We start from the raw sequence: 14,298 nt of genomic DNA, 5'->3' as shown, positions 1-14,298 counted from the left end.
AAACTAAATATCTAAACCTTTAGCCTGTAAACTCATAGATATTGTGAATTGTTTTCTGTCTTGTATATTTACTGAAATTATCATTTTGTAGAAAGTAAAGTTGCTTTGGTTGTGCATTTGGTTGTGGATGCTCACTTCCCACTTTACCGCACTATTCTTGCAAAGCATCTAAAAGCCACGCCCCTAAAATCTACATGCACCTGGCTTAACTGCAGTACAACAAAACAACAAACAAAAATAACAAACAAAAATATTTCCTGCTGTAAATATTATCTCGACAACTCAACATCAAGGCATATCGTCCACAGGGAAAAGACCCTGTTTAGAGGACGACGAGGCACGGTCAGCATATAATATTGCATCAGTTGCGGCTAGCTTTAGCTCCAGTTTTAGCAGACTCAGTACCTCAGCTGAGAAAAGAATCTAAAAATTTAACACACAGTCAGCTGAATATTCACCTTTGCTGTTTTTATGGCCAAGTTTAGCATATTGTTAAGCAGCAGGTGAACTGCTGGCAAACGAGGCACCTTACATAACAGGCAAATACATTTTTAAACAGTATATGGTTTTGAAGCATCGCCTCACCGCTGAGGCTGGAAGTGGATGGTGAGTGGGACATGGAGCGTTGGGGTGGCTCGATGGGCTCCTTTGCCTGGGGCTCCCCCGAGAGCCTAGGATTGCCACTGACTATAAACATACACAGAACATGCTCACTGTCACTCCTGTTTGACACGTACAGAGTGATCACAAACCCACTGTGATCCCATATTTTCATTACTGTTAAGCATTATTTCGGTGTTAAGACACCTCCTTATTTTCATCGATATGGTCGACTATGCAATATGAATAACAGCTAAACAGTAAACAGATTGTGTCCTATCTAATTCTTCTTCTTCTTCTAGCTGATCCCGTTAAGAGTTACTACAGCAGATCATCCTTCCCAATGTATGATCCGCATACTAGATTTGGCATAGGTTTTTTCACCGGATGCCCTTCCTGACGCAACCCTCCCCAATCTATCTGGGCTTGGAACTGGCACCAAGTATGCACTGGCTCGTGCAACCCCAATGGCTGGGTATTTTTGTGTCCTATCCAGTTATTTGATAGTCTGGTTGACACCAGACCATATCACAAGTGAAATATGGTCTGGAATCCGCCTACTGACTTTCTCGTAGGGGAGGTGTGGTTTACGATTGTCAACGGCCGTTTATTGGACGTTGCGAATGTCTATCATTTGGCGTATACGTAGCCCATGGCCAATCATGGCAGTGGTACCCGCTGACGTAGTTAGAGCGACGAAGCAGACGAAGAGGCGAAGAAAGACTGTAACGCCAAACACTGTTCTTTTTTTAAAACAAGCTTTCACTCTAAACTATTCAGAACAGTGTCTAAAGCTTGATCGAAAGTTTGGTTCATATCGCTCGCCGCCATGTTAAATGTGATCCGTAAACAGTCCCAAATAAATTACAAGCTTCCGTTTGTCGAGTAGTACGTGTCACCGTCTTTCCACCCCTCCCTACTCTCTGATTGGCTCCCTAACTCAGGCGAGCCTTTAGACCATAGTTTCCATGCTGTCTTTTCAGATCGGAACGATTGTGCAAAGCAGCATGGGATTTCCCAGGCTAGTTATTTGACACTTATTCCACGAAATCAAGTTGTACATGAGCTGACAGACGATGAGGCGTGAGTGGGCTATAAGCCATGTACGATGAGATTGAGTGGAATAACTGTTTTATTCTATCCACATTCACTGGATTTTGAAAAACAGAGCATTTTTATTTTTTGCAAATTCGATAAATAAAAACTTTATATAAAATGCCCGACTTAATCAATTCCGCTTGGGTTGAGTGAACACTGTGTGTCTCTGGCTGCCGCTATTCTCTGGTGTTTTTCACAACTGTTTTTTGTTTGGGGAACTCCTAGGACACTATTGGATTACTTTAACCTCCCTTTTTTTTGTTTTTCTCTGACCTATGAAACGCAACCTTGAGTTTGAGAAAGGCGCTATATAAATGTTAATTATTATTATTATTATTATTATTATTATTATTATTATCAAACACATGAGAAATTGCATACATGCGTCGTAGCAATTTGTGAAAAATGCTATAATAATAATTCTTGGAAAAAACAGAGTAGTCGTGTAAAAGAATGCATCTACTCACCCCAAGACCAAACGATCCCAATCTAATCTGCTTTCGGCTCCCTCAGCCAGCACTGGCCTTGGCCAAGGCTGTTGCTGGGACAACAACTCCCCTGAAGAACACTGCTGTTTAGACTTTCTCGTATTCCTTCCCCCACTTCCTGCGGTCACCGCTTTTACCCCCAGCGTGACAGGCGGGTGCACTTGTCAGCGACCAGCGCCATCATGGCTGCAGGAACGGACGGCTGCTTGCTTGCACTGGGTTACCTCTACCTCCACCCTTCCCCCTCCCCTGATCGCCCCCCTCCCCCCCTCAAGTCCCGAGTTTTCATGTTGTAAAGTGTACTTGTGTTATTTTGTGCTTATGTGCTGAGATGTTTTTTTTAATGTTCCCACACTGTACTCCTCACAGGAGCATAGTGTGGGGGTTGCTTTTTTTCTCCTCCCCTCTCCTCATGTTACTCTGTATTTTTTTCTTTTTATCCCTGTCTTCCTGTCCTGTCTACTCCCCCTCTGTCAATTGTGTGTATGTGTGTATGGACAGGTTGATGGTCAATTTCGCTGGTACTTGTGACTAGTGACAATAAAGGGTTCATTCATTCATTCATTCATTCATTCAAAAGACGCATTCTTACCATCAAATTCTTTCATTCCATATTTTGCAGCTTTTTTTGTATTTTTGGGGGTTTTGTTTTCGAGTAGAATTTTTATTTCATCCTCAGTTGGTTCAGCAACACGCTCCGCCATTTTGTTTTCCTCTACTCATGGTATATGAGCTGATAGCCTAGTAGTAGAGTAGCCAATCAGAGCCCGTGATTGCTCATATCCAATGAATGTGGATAGAATAATATGGGATATCGATGGCAGTGCAATTCCTGAAAAACTAACACAAAAACGAAATAAAGGCTCAGTGAAAACTAGTCAATTTCTCAAAAGAAAGCTAAAACTAAAACTACTTGTGCATTTGTAAAACTAAAACTGCAGTGGAAAACAAATAAACTGACACACTAAAAAAAAGTAATGAAAACCTCAAAACTATAATAACCGCTAGGTATTTTAACTGACATTCACACATTCTATTTTGCCTTTTTGTGGATGCCGCAGGGTGAAAGCTGTTGAAAGTTTTTAATACACCTTTCACATTAACACACTTTAGTCATTAAGAGTGAAACGCAGCCCTGACCTTGCCTTTGATTCATTCCTCCCACTGAGTTTTAAAGCTGTATTTGCCGATTGATCCACAGATGAAAGCTGAACATTCAGCCATCCACTGAGGCCTGTAATATCTGTTAAGAGCTACAAACAATGTCAATTATGTCACTTTGAAAATGTATGCCTTCAATTCACACCTTTCTACACACTATATCGACCATGATCATTGCTTTGAAACACCAGCTGAGAGCCCAAAAGAGCATTTGTGTGTAATTGCGAGCACTGAAGGGAAGCTTCTGAGAACCTGTTGCCTCGCCAGCCAGTCTCCCATATGTTGCCTCTTCTGTCACTCATAGGTTTTGTGCCATTACGCAAATTGTTCATTTTTCCAGGCGCAATGTAGGGCAAACACACAGCCAGATGTTTGGGGAGCCTCACAGAGGCTTTGGATGAAAGGCTACAACACATGCCGCTATGGCCTCAAGCTGAAAGCAGCGTGCCAGAGGCACTGGTGTAATACGCACTACACCCACCAGCAGGCTCTTAGGAGCCTCATGCTGGCTTCCCAGGGGCCACAGCTCCCTTCACAATCCTCTCTCGCGTCTTTTCACATTCCCCTCACTTCCTACTCAACCACTGCTTGTGTTCCCTTCTTTAAATACTTTGCTATAGTCTATTAATATTGAACCACACACATGCTTGGCTGCTTTGGATCTCAGTCCTTTTATCTGCTGCAATACACAAACTCACGTTTTACTCCTCTTAATCAGACAGCCCAAAAACAATCATAAAATAAATCTAATGCCCTCACTATTGAAGAAGAAGAAGAAGAAGAAGAAGAAGAGAGAAGAGAAGCATTTATTTGTCACATGCACACTCAAGCACAGTGAAATTCATCCTATGCATTTAACCCATCTGAAGCAGTGAACACACACACACACAGAGCAGTGGGCACCCATATGACAGCACCCAGGGAGCAATTAGGGATTGGGTACCTTGCTCAAGGGCACTTCAGCCCAAGGCCACCCCATGTTAACCTAACTGCATGTCTTTGAACTGTGGGGGAACCCAGAGCACCTGGAGGAAACCAACACAGACACGGGGAGAACATGCAAACTCCACACAGAAAGGCCCCTGCCAGCCACTGGGCTCGAACCCAGAACCTTCTTGCTGTGAGGCAACAGTGCTAACCATTACACTACCGTGTCACAATTGTTCCTTTTCTTTCCAAAAGGCTAGTTATCAAACTATAAATAACAAAACCGCCTCTGGCATCTTCACTAGTTGGAGAATGACAGCAACCAGTAGCCCAGGGGCCTCGTTTATCGACATTGCGTAAAAAAAAAAAAATCTTATGCATAAAATTTAGACTTCTCATGCACACAATTGAATTGGGATTCATCAAATGTGTGTACAAAATGAAGCTTAATAAATACTAATTGCTTGCAGCCACTATGTGAATGCTAATGCCCACAATTAACCATGTGGCATAGTTTAAGAGGGTACTTGAATAGAGAAGACATTTTGTTTGATCAACTGGGAATGGGCAAACAAGAATCTGACTCAGTGAAGGATGGGAAATATCCACTTCATTCCCATTTTCTCTTTATAATATGTGTGCAACCAAAAGCGCTACATTGAGAGCACAAGGACTCGCTCAGGCATTACATTTGTGCCCATCCTTTCCCTCTGCAACTTGAGTCGCAAGTATAATCTACCTAATATACAAATGTATTAGGAGTGGTTTCTTGAAGGGGTATCTGCTGATAAAACACTGTGTGAAGCTAAGAAATGTTGGCAAATGGTAATATAGATATTCCCATCCATCTTGGCATATCACTGCAGTGATGTGGCCACTCTGACAGCTTCAGCCATCAAAGTGTCTAGGGAACATTACAGTAGTGGTTTCCCGTTGTCTTCTACTGGAATATTATAGAGGTTTTCTCCTCTCAACCATTCACACTCACACCTATGGACAATTTAGAGCCACCAATTATGAGCCTATGGACAATTTAGAGCCACCAATGTCTTTGGATATGTCTGTGGGGGAAACCTGAGCACCCGGAGAAAACCCACACAGACACGAGGAGAACATGCAAACTCCACACAGAAAGGCCCCTGTCAGCCACTGGGCTCGAACCCAGAACCTTCTTGCTGTGAGGCGACAGTGCTAACCACTACACCACCGTCCTGCCATATAGATATTTAGGTACTGCCTAAAAGCAGAGTTTCTGATGAGTGTATGAGCAAAATATTTGCAAAGGCACAAAATCAACCTGAATTGAACAATAATATTATAGCCTATGAACCACTGAATTGTCTAGTGTCATGTATTTCACATCAATAAATTGCTGCATTGTCTTGTATTGAGACACGCATCACAGTTACGAAGACATATGTATTCCTTTCTTTGACACCGCATTAGCCCCTCACTGTAACCCTAGCTGTATAGGTGAGAGGCAGAGGGCTATAGAAACGGAGATTGGCGCCGCACCCATGCGCCTCAAAGAGCTGGTTAGTACTGGGACTTACCAGTACTAACCAGTACTGGTTTCCCATTGTCTTCTACTGGATTATTATAGAGGTTTTCTCCTCTCAACTATTCACTGCCTGGGAAGACCAGATCCTGGCGTGGAAGGGACTTTTGATACCGCATGCTATGCGCCAGAAACAACACCATGACATTTATCATGATGTGACTGCTGGGTGCCTGGTGGACAGCAGTGAACCAGCGCTTTCACTTTACATCATTACTAGTTACGATCAAATATTATTGGACATAAGAACAAATTGATATCGATCTGCGGTAGTTTTAGATTATCAGCAACTAAGGAAAGATGTTCATATCTGCTATTGAACTACACAATAATTAAGTTTACACAAGTGTGTAGAGTAAGAAATCATTCACGTAAAAAAAGCATACAGTGCAAAGACACGTTGCCCACTATGAAAAAAACAACATATTTTTTCATCCATATTTTCCATAAAATGTGTTTGTAAATATGTGGCAGCGGGGGCGTGGTCAAGCGTCGGTCTGTGACCGGAGGGCGGAGTCAGGGAAGGTAAGTGGCAGAATCACTGCAACTGATGTTGGTTAATCTGTGTTTGTGTGTCTTCCCAGTGACCGCGCCCTATATAAGGAGAGAGAGAGCAGAGGAAGGAAGCTCTCTCCCCAACCAGACAACTGGTGTGTGTGTGCACATGCATAGCTGGAGAGTTGTTTTGAGTCTGAAAAGTCCGAAATAAAAGAGTTTTTGTGGAACTTAATTCTGGCCTGCCGTCTTTCTGTGCTCCTCCCCTACGAACTGCCACAGTGGTGCTGAAACCCAGGATCCGAGCACAGGAAAAGAACAGCCCCATGGAGTCCTCCCCCTTTGCAGACCTGGTCCACGCCCTCGCCACGGCCCAGCAGAGCCAGCACCAGGCACTAGTCACCCTCCGGAAGGAGCAGGAGCACGGGTTTGAGGCCCTGGTGCTGGCGCAGCAGGAAGACCGACAGGCGTTCCGGCACCTCCTCGCGTCGGCGGGGTCTACCACCTCCACCGCCGCGGGCCCTTCTCCCCTCAACCTAACTAAGATGGGCCCGCATGACGACCCCGAGGCCTTCCTCATGCTCTTTGAGCAGGCAGCAGAGGCCTCGGGCTGGCTGGTGGAACAGCGCACGGCGCGCCTCCTCCCCTGCTAATGGGCGAGGCGCAGCTGGTCGCGCTATAGCTCCCCGCCGACCGCCAGCTGGTCTACGCGGACCTTTGTCAGGCCGTCCTCCAGCGGGTGGGGTGCACCCCTGAACAGCAGTGACAGTGCTTCCGCGCTCAGCATCTGGAGGAAGTCGGCCAGCCATTCATGTTTGGCCAGCAGCTCCGGGATGCCTGCTGGCGGTGGCTGAGGGCCGACAACTGTGAGGCCGAGGGGATCATCGATCAGGTGGTACTGGAGCAGTTCATCGTCCGCCTACCAGAGGGGACCGCGGAGTGGGTCCAGTGCAACCACCCGGCGTCACTGGATCAGGCCATCGAGTTGGCGGAGGACCATTTGGCGGCTGTTCCGATGGCAGGACAGCGGCCATCCTCTTCTTCCCTCTTCTCTCTCTCTCTCCCCCTCTCTCCTCCTGTGTCTCGTCCTTGCCCCGTTCTCCCACCGCGGAGGCAGTGGCCGGCCCCACCCCAGCCGGCCCATTGCACCCGCGGTGCCCTCCCATTTTTCCCTTCTGTGTCTGTCTCTTCCCCCCCAGGTGAGTGAGCCCCAGAGCGCCGGTGCAGAGAGGAAGCCCGGGCCGGTTTGATGGCGCTGCAGGGAGCCGGGCCACCTCCAACAGCAGTGCTCGGCGATGGAAGTGGGCGCGGTGGTTCGGATCCCCGACGCGCCAGGAGCCGCCCTCAATCGGGCTGGAGCGTATCGCATACCGGTGAGTATCCAAGGGGATACATATCAGGCTTTGGTGGACTCTGGCTGTAATCAGACCTCAATTCACCAAAGCCTGGTGCAAGACGAGGCATTGGGGGGAGCACAGGGGGTGAAGGTGTTGTGTGTGCACGGGGATGTTCACAGCTACCCTTTAGTGTCGGTCCACATTCTTTTCCGAGGGGAAAAATTTAGAGTAAAGGCGGCGGTTAATCCTCGCCTCACCCACTCGATAATTTTGGGGACTGATTGGCCGGGATTCGGGGAGTTAATGAGCCATCTAGTGAAGAGTGGGACCTGTCGTAGTTCAGCAGGGGGAGGTCCCGGTGTCGCTTTGGCGGGAGCAGCTGTCACAGAGCCGTCTACGTCATCTCCGCGTCAGTGTGAGGAGCATCAGGCTCCTCCTCCCTCTCTCGGGGAATCCCTCACGGATTTTCCGTTAGAGCAGTCGCGAGACGAGTCTCTGCGGCATGCGTTTGACCAAGTGAGAGTAATCAATGGTCAAACGCTCCAGCCAAACACCACCCCGTCCTTCCCCTATTTTTCTATTATGAAGGATAGGTTATACCGAGTGACGCAGGACACTCAGACTAAAGAGCAAGTCACGCAGCTTTTGATTCCAAAGAGCCGCCGGGAATTGGTATTCCAAGCGGCTCACTTTAATCCCATGGCTGGACACTTAGGGCAGGATAAGACACTAGCCCGACTAATAGCCCGGTTCTATTGGCCAGGGATTCACGGCGATGTCCGTAGGTAGTGTACGGCGTGCCGCGAATGCCAGTTAGTAAATCCAGTGGCCATTCCAAAAGCGCCTTTGCGCCCTCTACCATTAATCGAGACCCCGTTCGAAAGAATTGGGATGGATCTCGTCGGGCCCTTAGATCGGTCAACACGAGGGTACCGCTTTATTTTAGTTCTGGTGGACTATGCAACGCGATACCCGGAAGCAGTGCCTCTTCGCAATATCTCAGCACGCAGTATTGCGGAAGCGCTCTTCCGCGTCATCTCCCGAGTTGGAATCCCAAAAGAGATTCTGACTGACCAAGGCACCTCGTTTATGTCACGTACACTGAACGAACTGTATGGGGTATTAGGAATTAAGCCGATCTGCACCAGCGTTTATCACCCACAAATGGATGGTTTAGGTGAACGGTTCAATCGCACCCTCAAGAATATAATTAAATTAAAGCCGCAAGCGGCCTCGACGGGCCCTCGCGCCAGCGGCCAAGGGGGGCGGGGGCATGCGTCCCCGCGAAATACCTTCCACAGCTTCTTCGGCAAGAGACATTACCACAAGGTAGTGGTGTGAAGGAAAAGCATTATGGATTTATTTACCAAAAACCCGTGTTTTAGCAATTGCGTCGGCCAAAAACAGCGCCCCCCATGGACGAAAATTCCCAAAATGTGGTATACATGACATGGGAGGTAGTAAGAGGGTGGCCGTGAAGTTTGACCAAATTTGAGGAAAGATTGGATTTTTTGCCCAAAAATAGCGCCCCCAGTGGCGAAATATCACAGAAATTGGGTAACATGTCAGAAGCCCAATGAGTGATTTGCGTGTGAAGTATGAGCTGTTTTGAGCAATTAGAAGATATGTTATGAATTTTTAAGCATGTAAAATATTGCAGTGAAAATTGATTGACGTATAACTTCTGAACGGTTTATGCTACGTGAAATGTATTTAGAAACTTTTGTCAGGCATGTCGGTAGATGATGTGTATCAATTTTGGTGACATTCCTATGAACGGTCTAGGAGGAGTTGCGCCGTGTTCGTGGCCATGCATTTCGTACAAAAGTGAAATTACCTCACTTCCTGTTGGGCGTGGCTAATGCATTGGCATTACATTTTTGTCCAGCTTAGTGAGATACATATGCGTACCAAATGGCATGCCACTACTACAAACTCCATGGCAACCAGGCACCTTAATGCGGGAGGCCAAAATCACAACGAGTTAGGGGGCGCTATAGAGGCCCTGAGGCCCGCCTGGATCTGGGCTTCTGGTTCCCAGTAGCGGTGGCAGTCTAAGAAAAAGGGGCCAAATTTCGTGCGTTGTCGACCATGGCAAGCGCCCCAATAAGGGTCTTGTAAAGAGTTTGCTTGGCAAGTTTGACAGATCAGAAGCTGCAATATCATTTTCGCCATAACCAGCACCCCCAGGGGCGAAAGTGCACAAAATTTGGTGTAGATGTCAGGTGAGCTATGAAGAGTTTGCGTATGAAGTTTGATGACAATTGAGTAAATAGAAGATGAGATATAGATTTTTGAAGAATAAATTTTTTGGTTTTTCCCATGTCAGTAGGTGGCGCTATGCTGTACATGAGCGATTATGAGTTGGAAAAATAAGTGTCTACAACAGCAACGTACTATCACAAGGTAGTGGTGTGAAGGAAAAGCATTATGGAATTATTTACCAAAAACCCGTTTTGGAGCAATTGCATCGGCCAGAAACAGCGCCCCCCATGGACGAAAATTTCCAAAATGTGGTATACATGACATGGGAGGTAGTAAGAGGGTGGCCGTGAAGTTTGACCAAATTTGAGGAAAGATTGGAATTTTTGCCCAAAAATAGCGCCCCCAGTGGCGAAAAATCACAGAAATTGGGTAACATGTCAGAAGCCCAATGAGTGATGTGCGTGTGAAGTATGAGCAGTTTTGAGCAATCAGAAGATTTGTGATGAATTTTTAAGCATGTAAAATTTTGCATCGAAAATTGATTGACGTATAACTTCTGAACGGTTTATCCTACGTGAAACGTATTTAGTAACTTTTGTCAGCCATGTCTGTAGATGATGTGTATCAATTTTGGTGACATTCCTATGAACGGTCTAGGAGGAGTTGCGCCGTCTTCGTGGCGATGCATTTCGCACAAAAGTGAAAATACCTCACTTCCTGTTGGGCGTGGCTAATGCATTGGCATTACATTTTTGTCCGGCTTAGTGAGATACATATGCGTACCAAATGGCATGCCACTACTACAAACTACATGGCACCCAGGCACCTTAATGCGGGAGGCCAAAATCACAACGACTTAGGGGGCTCTATAGAGGCCCGGAGCCCCGGCCAAGTTTGGGCTTCTGGTTCTGAGTAGCGGTGGCAATTCTCGGAACTGGTGCCAAATTTCGTGCGTTTTCGCCCATGGTAAGCGCCCCGAAAATGGCCCAACAGCGGAGAAAAATAAAGAAGAAGAAGAAGACGGAAGAAGAAGAAGAAGAAGCAGAAGACGGAAGAAGAATAATAATAGTGAACTCTTACAAGAACAATAGGGCCTTCGCCCATAGGGCTCGGGCCCTAAAAATTCGTAAGTGAGGATGCACGTAATTGGGATAAATGGCTCGAACCCTTGTTATTTGCAGTGCGAGAGGTCCCCCAAGGCGCCACGGGGTTCTTCCCGTTCGAATTGTTAGATGGGCCTAAGCCGCGCGGCATTCTAGATGTGCTGTGAGAAAATTGGGAGGAGGGGCCTTCACCCAGTAAAAATTAAATTCAATACGTTATGGACCTGCGCGCAAAACTCCACACACTCACCCACCTAACCCAGGAGAATTTGTGTCAGGCCCAAGAATGGCAAACTCGCCTGTACGACAGGGGTATGCGCCTTAGGGAGTTCGCACCGGGAGATAAAGTACTCATACTGTTACCCACATCGAGCTCCAAATTGATTGCCAAGTGGCAAAGACCCTTTGAGGTCACACGGCGAGTCGGGGATGTCGACTACGAGGTGAGGCGAACGGACAGGGGTGGGGCGCTACAGATTTACCACCTCAATCTGCTCAAATTCTGGAACAAGAAGGTCTCCGTGGTGTTGGTGTCGGTGGTTCCGGAGAAGGCGGGGCTGGGGCCGGAGGTTCAAAAGGGAACATTGGCATCGCATACCTCTCCGGTCCCCTGTGGAGACCATCTCTCCCCGACCCAACTCACGGAGGTTGCCCAGTTGCAGACCGAGTTTTCGGACGTGTTCTCACCCCTGCCCGGCCGCACCGACCTCATAGAGCACCACATTGAGATGCCCCCGGGGGTGGTAGTGCACAGCCACCCTTACAGGCTACCTGAACACAAGAAAAAAGTGGTTCGGGAAGAACTCGAGGCCATGCTCGAAATGGGCATCGTCGAGGAGTCCCACAGTGACTGGAGCAGCCCAGTGGTCTTGGTACCCAAGGCCGACGGGTCGGTCTGGTTCTGTGTAGACTATATGAAAAGTCAACGCGGTGTCTAAATTCGACGCGTACCCAATGCCTCGTATTGATGAATTGCTCGATCGACTAGGCACGGCTCACTTTTACTCGACACTGGATTTGACAAAGGGTTATTGGCAGATCCCCTTGACTCCATTATCCTGAGAAAAAATGGCCTTTTCCACACCGTTCAGCTTAGACCAGTTTGTCACACTTCCTTTTGGGCTGTTTGGGGCGCCCGCTATGTTCCAGCAACTGATGGATAGGGTCCTCCGCCCCCACGCCACCTATGCGGCCGCATACCTCGACGACATCATTATTGATAGTAATGACTGGCTGCAGCACCTACAACACCTGAGGGCCGTCCTTAGGTCGCTGAGGCGGGCAGGTCTCACAGCCAACCCGAAGAAGTGTGCAACTGGGTGGGTGAAAGTACGGTATCTGGGCTTTCACTTGGGCAATGGGCAGGTGCGTCCCCAAATTAACAAGACAGCAGCAATTGCGGCCTGCCCGAGGCCCAAGACCAAAAAGGGGGTGAGACAGTTCCTGGGGCTGGCTGGCTACTATCGTAGGTTTATACCTAATTATTCAGATGTCACCAGCCCGCTGACTGATCTGACTAAAAAGGGGGCACCAGATCCGGTCCAGTGGACGGAGCAATGCCAGCGGGCTTTCTCTGAGGTGAAGGCTGCACTGTGTGGGGGGCCACTGTTACACTCCCCTGACTTTTATCGCCCCTTTACATTGCAGATGGACGCGTCGGACAGAGGGCTGGGGGCCGTTCTGTCCCAGGAGGTGGAGGGGGAGGACCACCCCGTGCTGTACATAAGCAGGAAGCTGTCGATACGTGAGGGGCACTACAGCACCATCGAAAAGGAGTGCCTGGTGATCAAGTGGGCAGTCCTCGCCCTCCGCTACTACCTCCTGGGGCGCCCTTTCACCCTCTGTTCGGACCACGCACCCCTCCAGTGGCTCCACCACATGAAGGATGCCAATGCGCAGATCACCCGTTGGTATCTGGCACTCCAGCCCTTTAATTTCAAGGTGGTCCACAGGCCGGGGGCGCAGATGATCGTGGCGGACTTCCTCTCCCGTCAAGGGGGGGGGGGACTCGGCTGCAGGCCAGACGGCTGCCCGGCCTGAGTCGGGCGGTGGAGGTATGTGGCAGCGGGGGCGTGGTCAAGCGTCAGTCTGTGACCGGAGGGCGGAGTCAGGGAAGCTAAGTGGCAGAATCACTGCACCTGATGTTGGTTAATCTGTGTTTGTGTGTCTTCCCCAGTGACCGCGCCCTATATAAAGAGAGAGAGAGCAGAGGAAGGAAGCTCTCTCCCCAACCAGACGACTGGTGTGTGTGTGCGCGTGCATAGCTGGAGAGTTATTTTGAGTCTGAAAAGTCTGAAATAAAAGAGTTTTTGTTGAACTTAATTCTGGCCTGCCGTCTTTCTGTGCTCCTCCCCTACGAACTGCCACAAAATAATCCCATGTTAATTTTAAAAAGTAAATTAAAAATAAGTGCTGGATAAAAACCCATCTATCTTATGTAAGTAAAGATACAAATTTCATTGTCCGGTGGTCAAGGATTTATGAGATATGTTGCCTTGCACTTACGATCGGGTTCCCTGTGGTGGTACACGTACGTCATTCGTACATACATATGTACAGACGGACGTTGTACAGTTGCAAAAGCCATCAAAAATCAGGTTGATGCATTACTATATTCTCTTCAGTATGGAGCTCCGCGATGAAATGTGACATCCTCCAATGAAGTGAGGTACACTGTATACTTTAACAATAGTTCTGTCCATCAAAGCATAAAAACACGCATTTATTTTTCCAAACAATTACATTTCATTACAAATCATTCATGGACTCCATAGACAATTCAAATTATCATCCAGATCTATGATTAAGCAAACAGTCTTGAGCCAATGCATTTTACTCGCGGCTTTATTTCACAGGTGATTTGCATACGCACGGCCACATAAATCTTGGCAGAATTTAGTGTTAATAAACTGACATTTTGTGCTGAACAGTTATTACACACAATTTAGGTACATATCTGTCATGAAATTGTTCATAATAAGGCCTAGGACTATTTCAGTACTCCAAAAAATATTGCTTTATGATGCTCCTCAAAAAACATGGGTTTTAGTACATTAATTGCAGTATTTCTGTTCATGAATAAAATCCCTTCTAGGTTTCCACAAGAAGACAGAAATATAATTCTGCCGATCAAGGCAGCAGTCGATGTAATAAGTGTCTTATAAGGCAACACTTCAATAACTACATACAATAAGTCTTCAATACAGTAAGTGGATCAACCCTGGCAAGCTGCTTCATAGCTACGTGAGCTAGATAGATAGTTATGGGACAACAGGAACATTTAACACAATACCTCCTTCAAAACAATACCTGCTGTGTGTCTCCTG

This window comes from Neoarius graeffei, chromosome 15 (genome assembly GCF_027579695.1).
Source record: "Neoarius graeffei isolate fNeoGra1 chromosome 15, fNeoGra1.pri, whole genome shotgun sequence".
Lineage (NCBI taxonomy): Eukaryota > Metazoa > Chordata > Actinopteri > Siluriformes > Ariidae > Neoarius > Neoarius graeffei.
Note: the sequence above shows the minus strand (reverse complement) of the source record.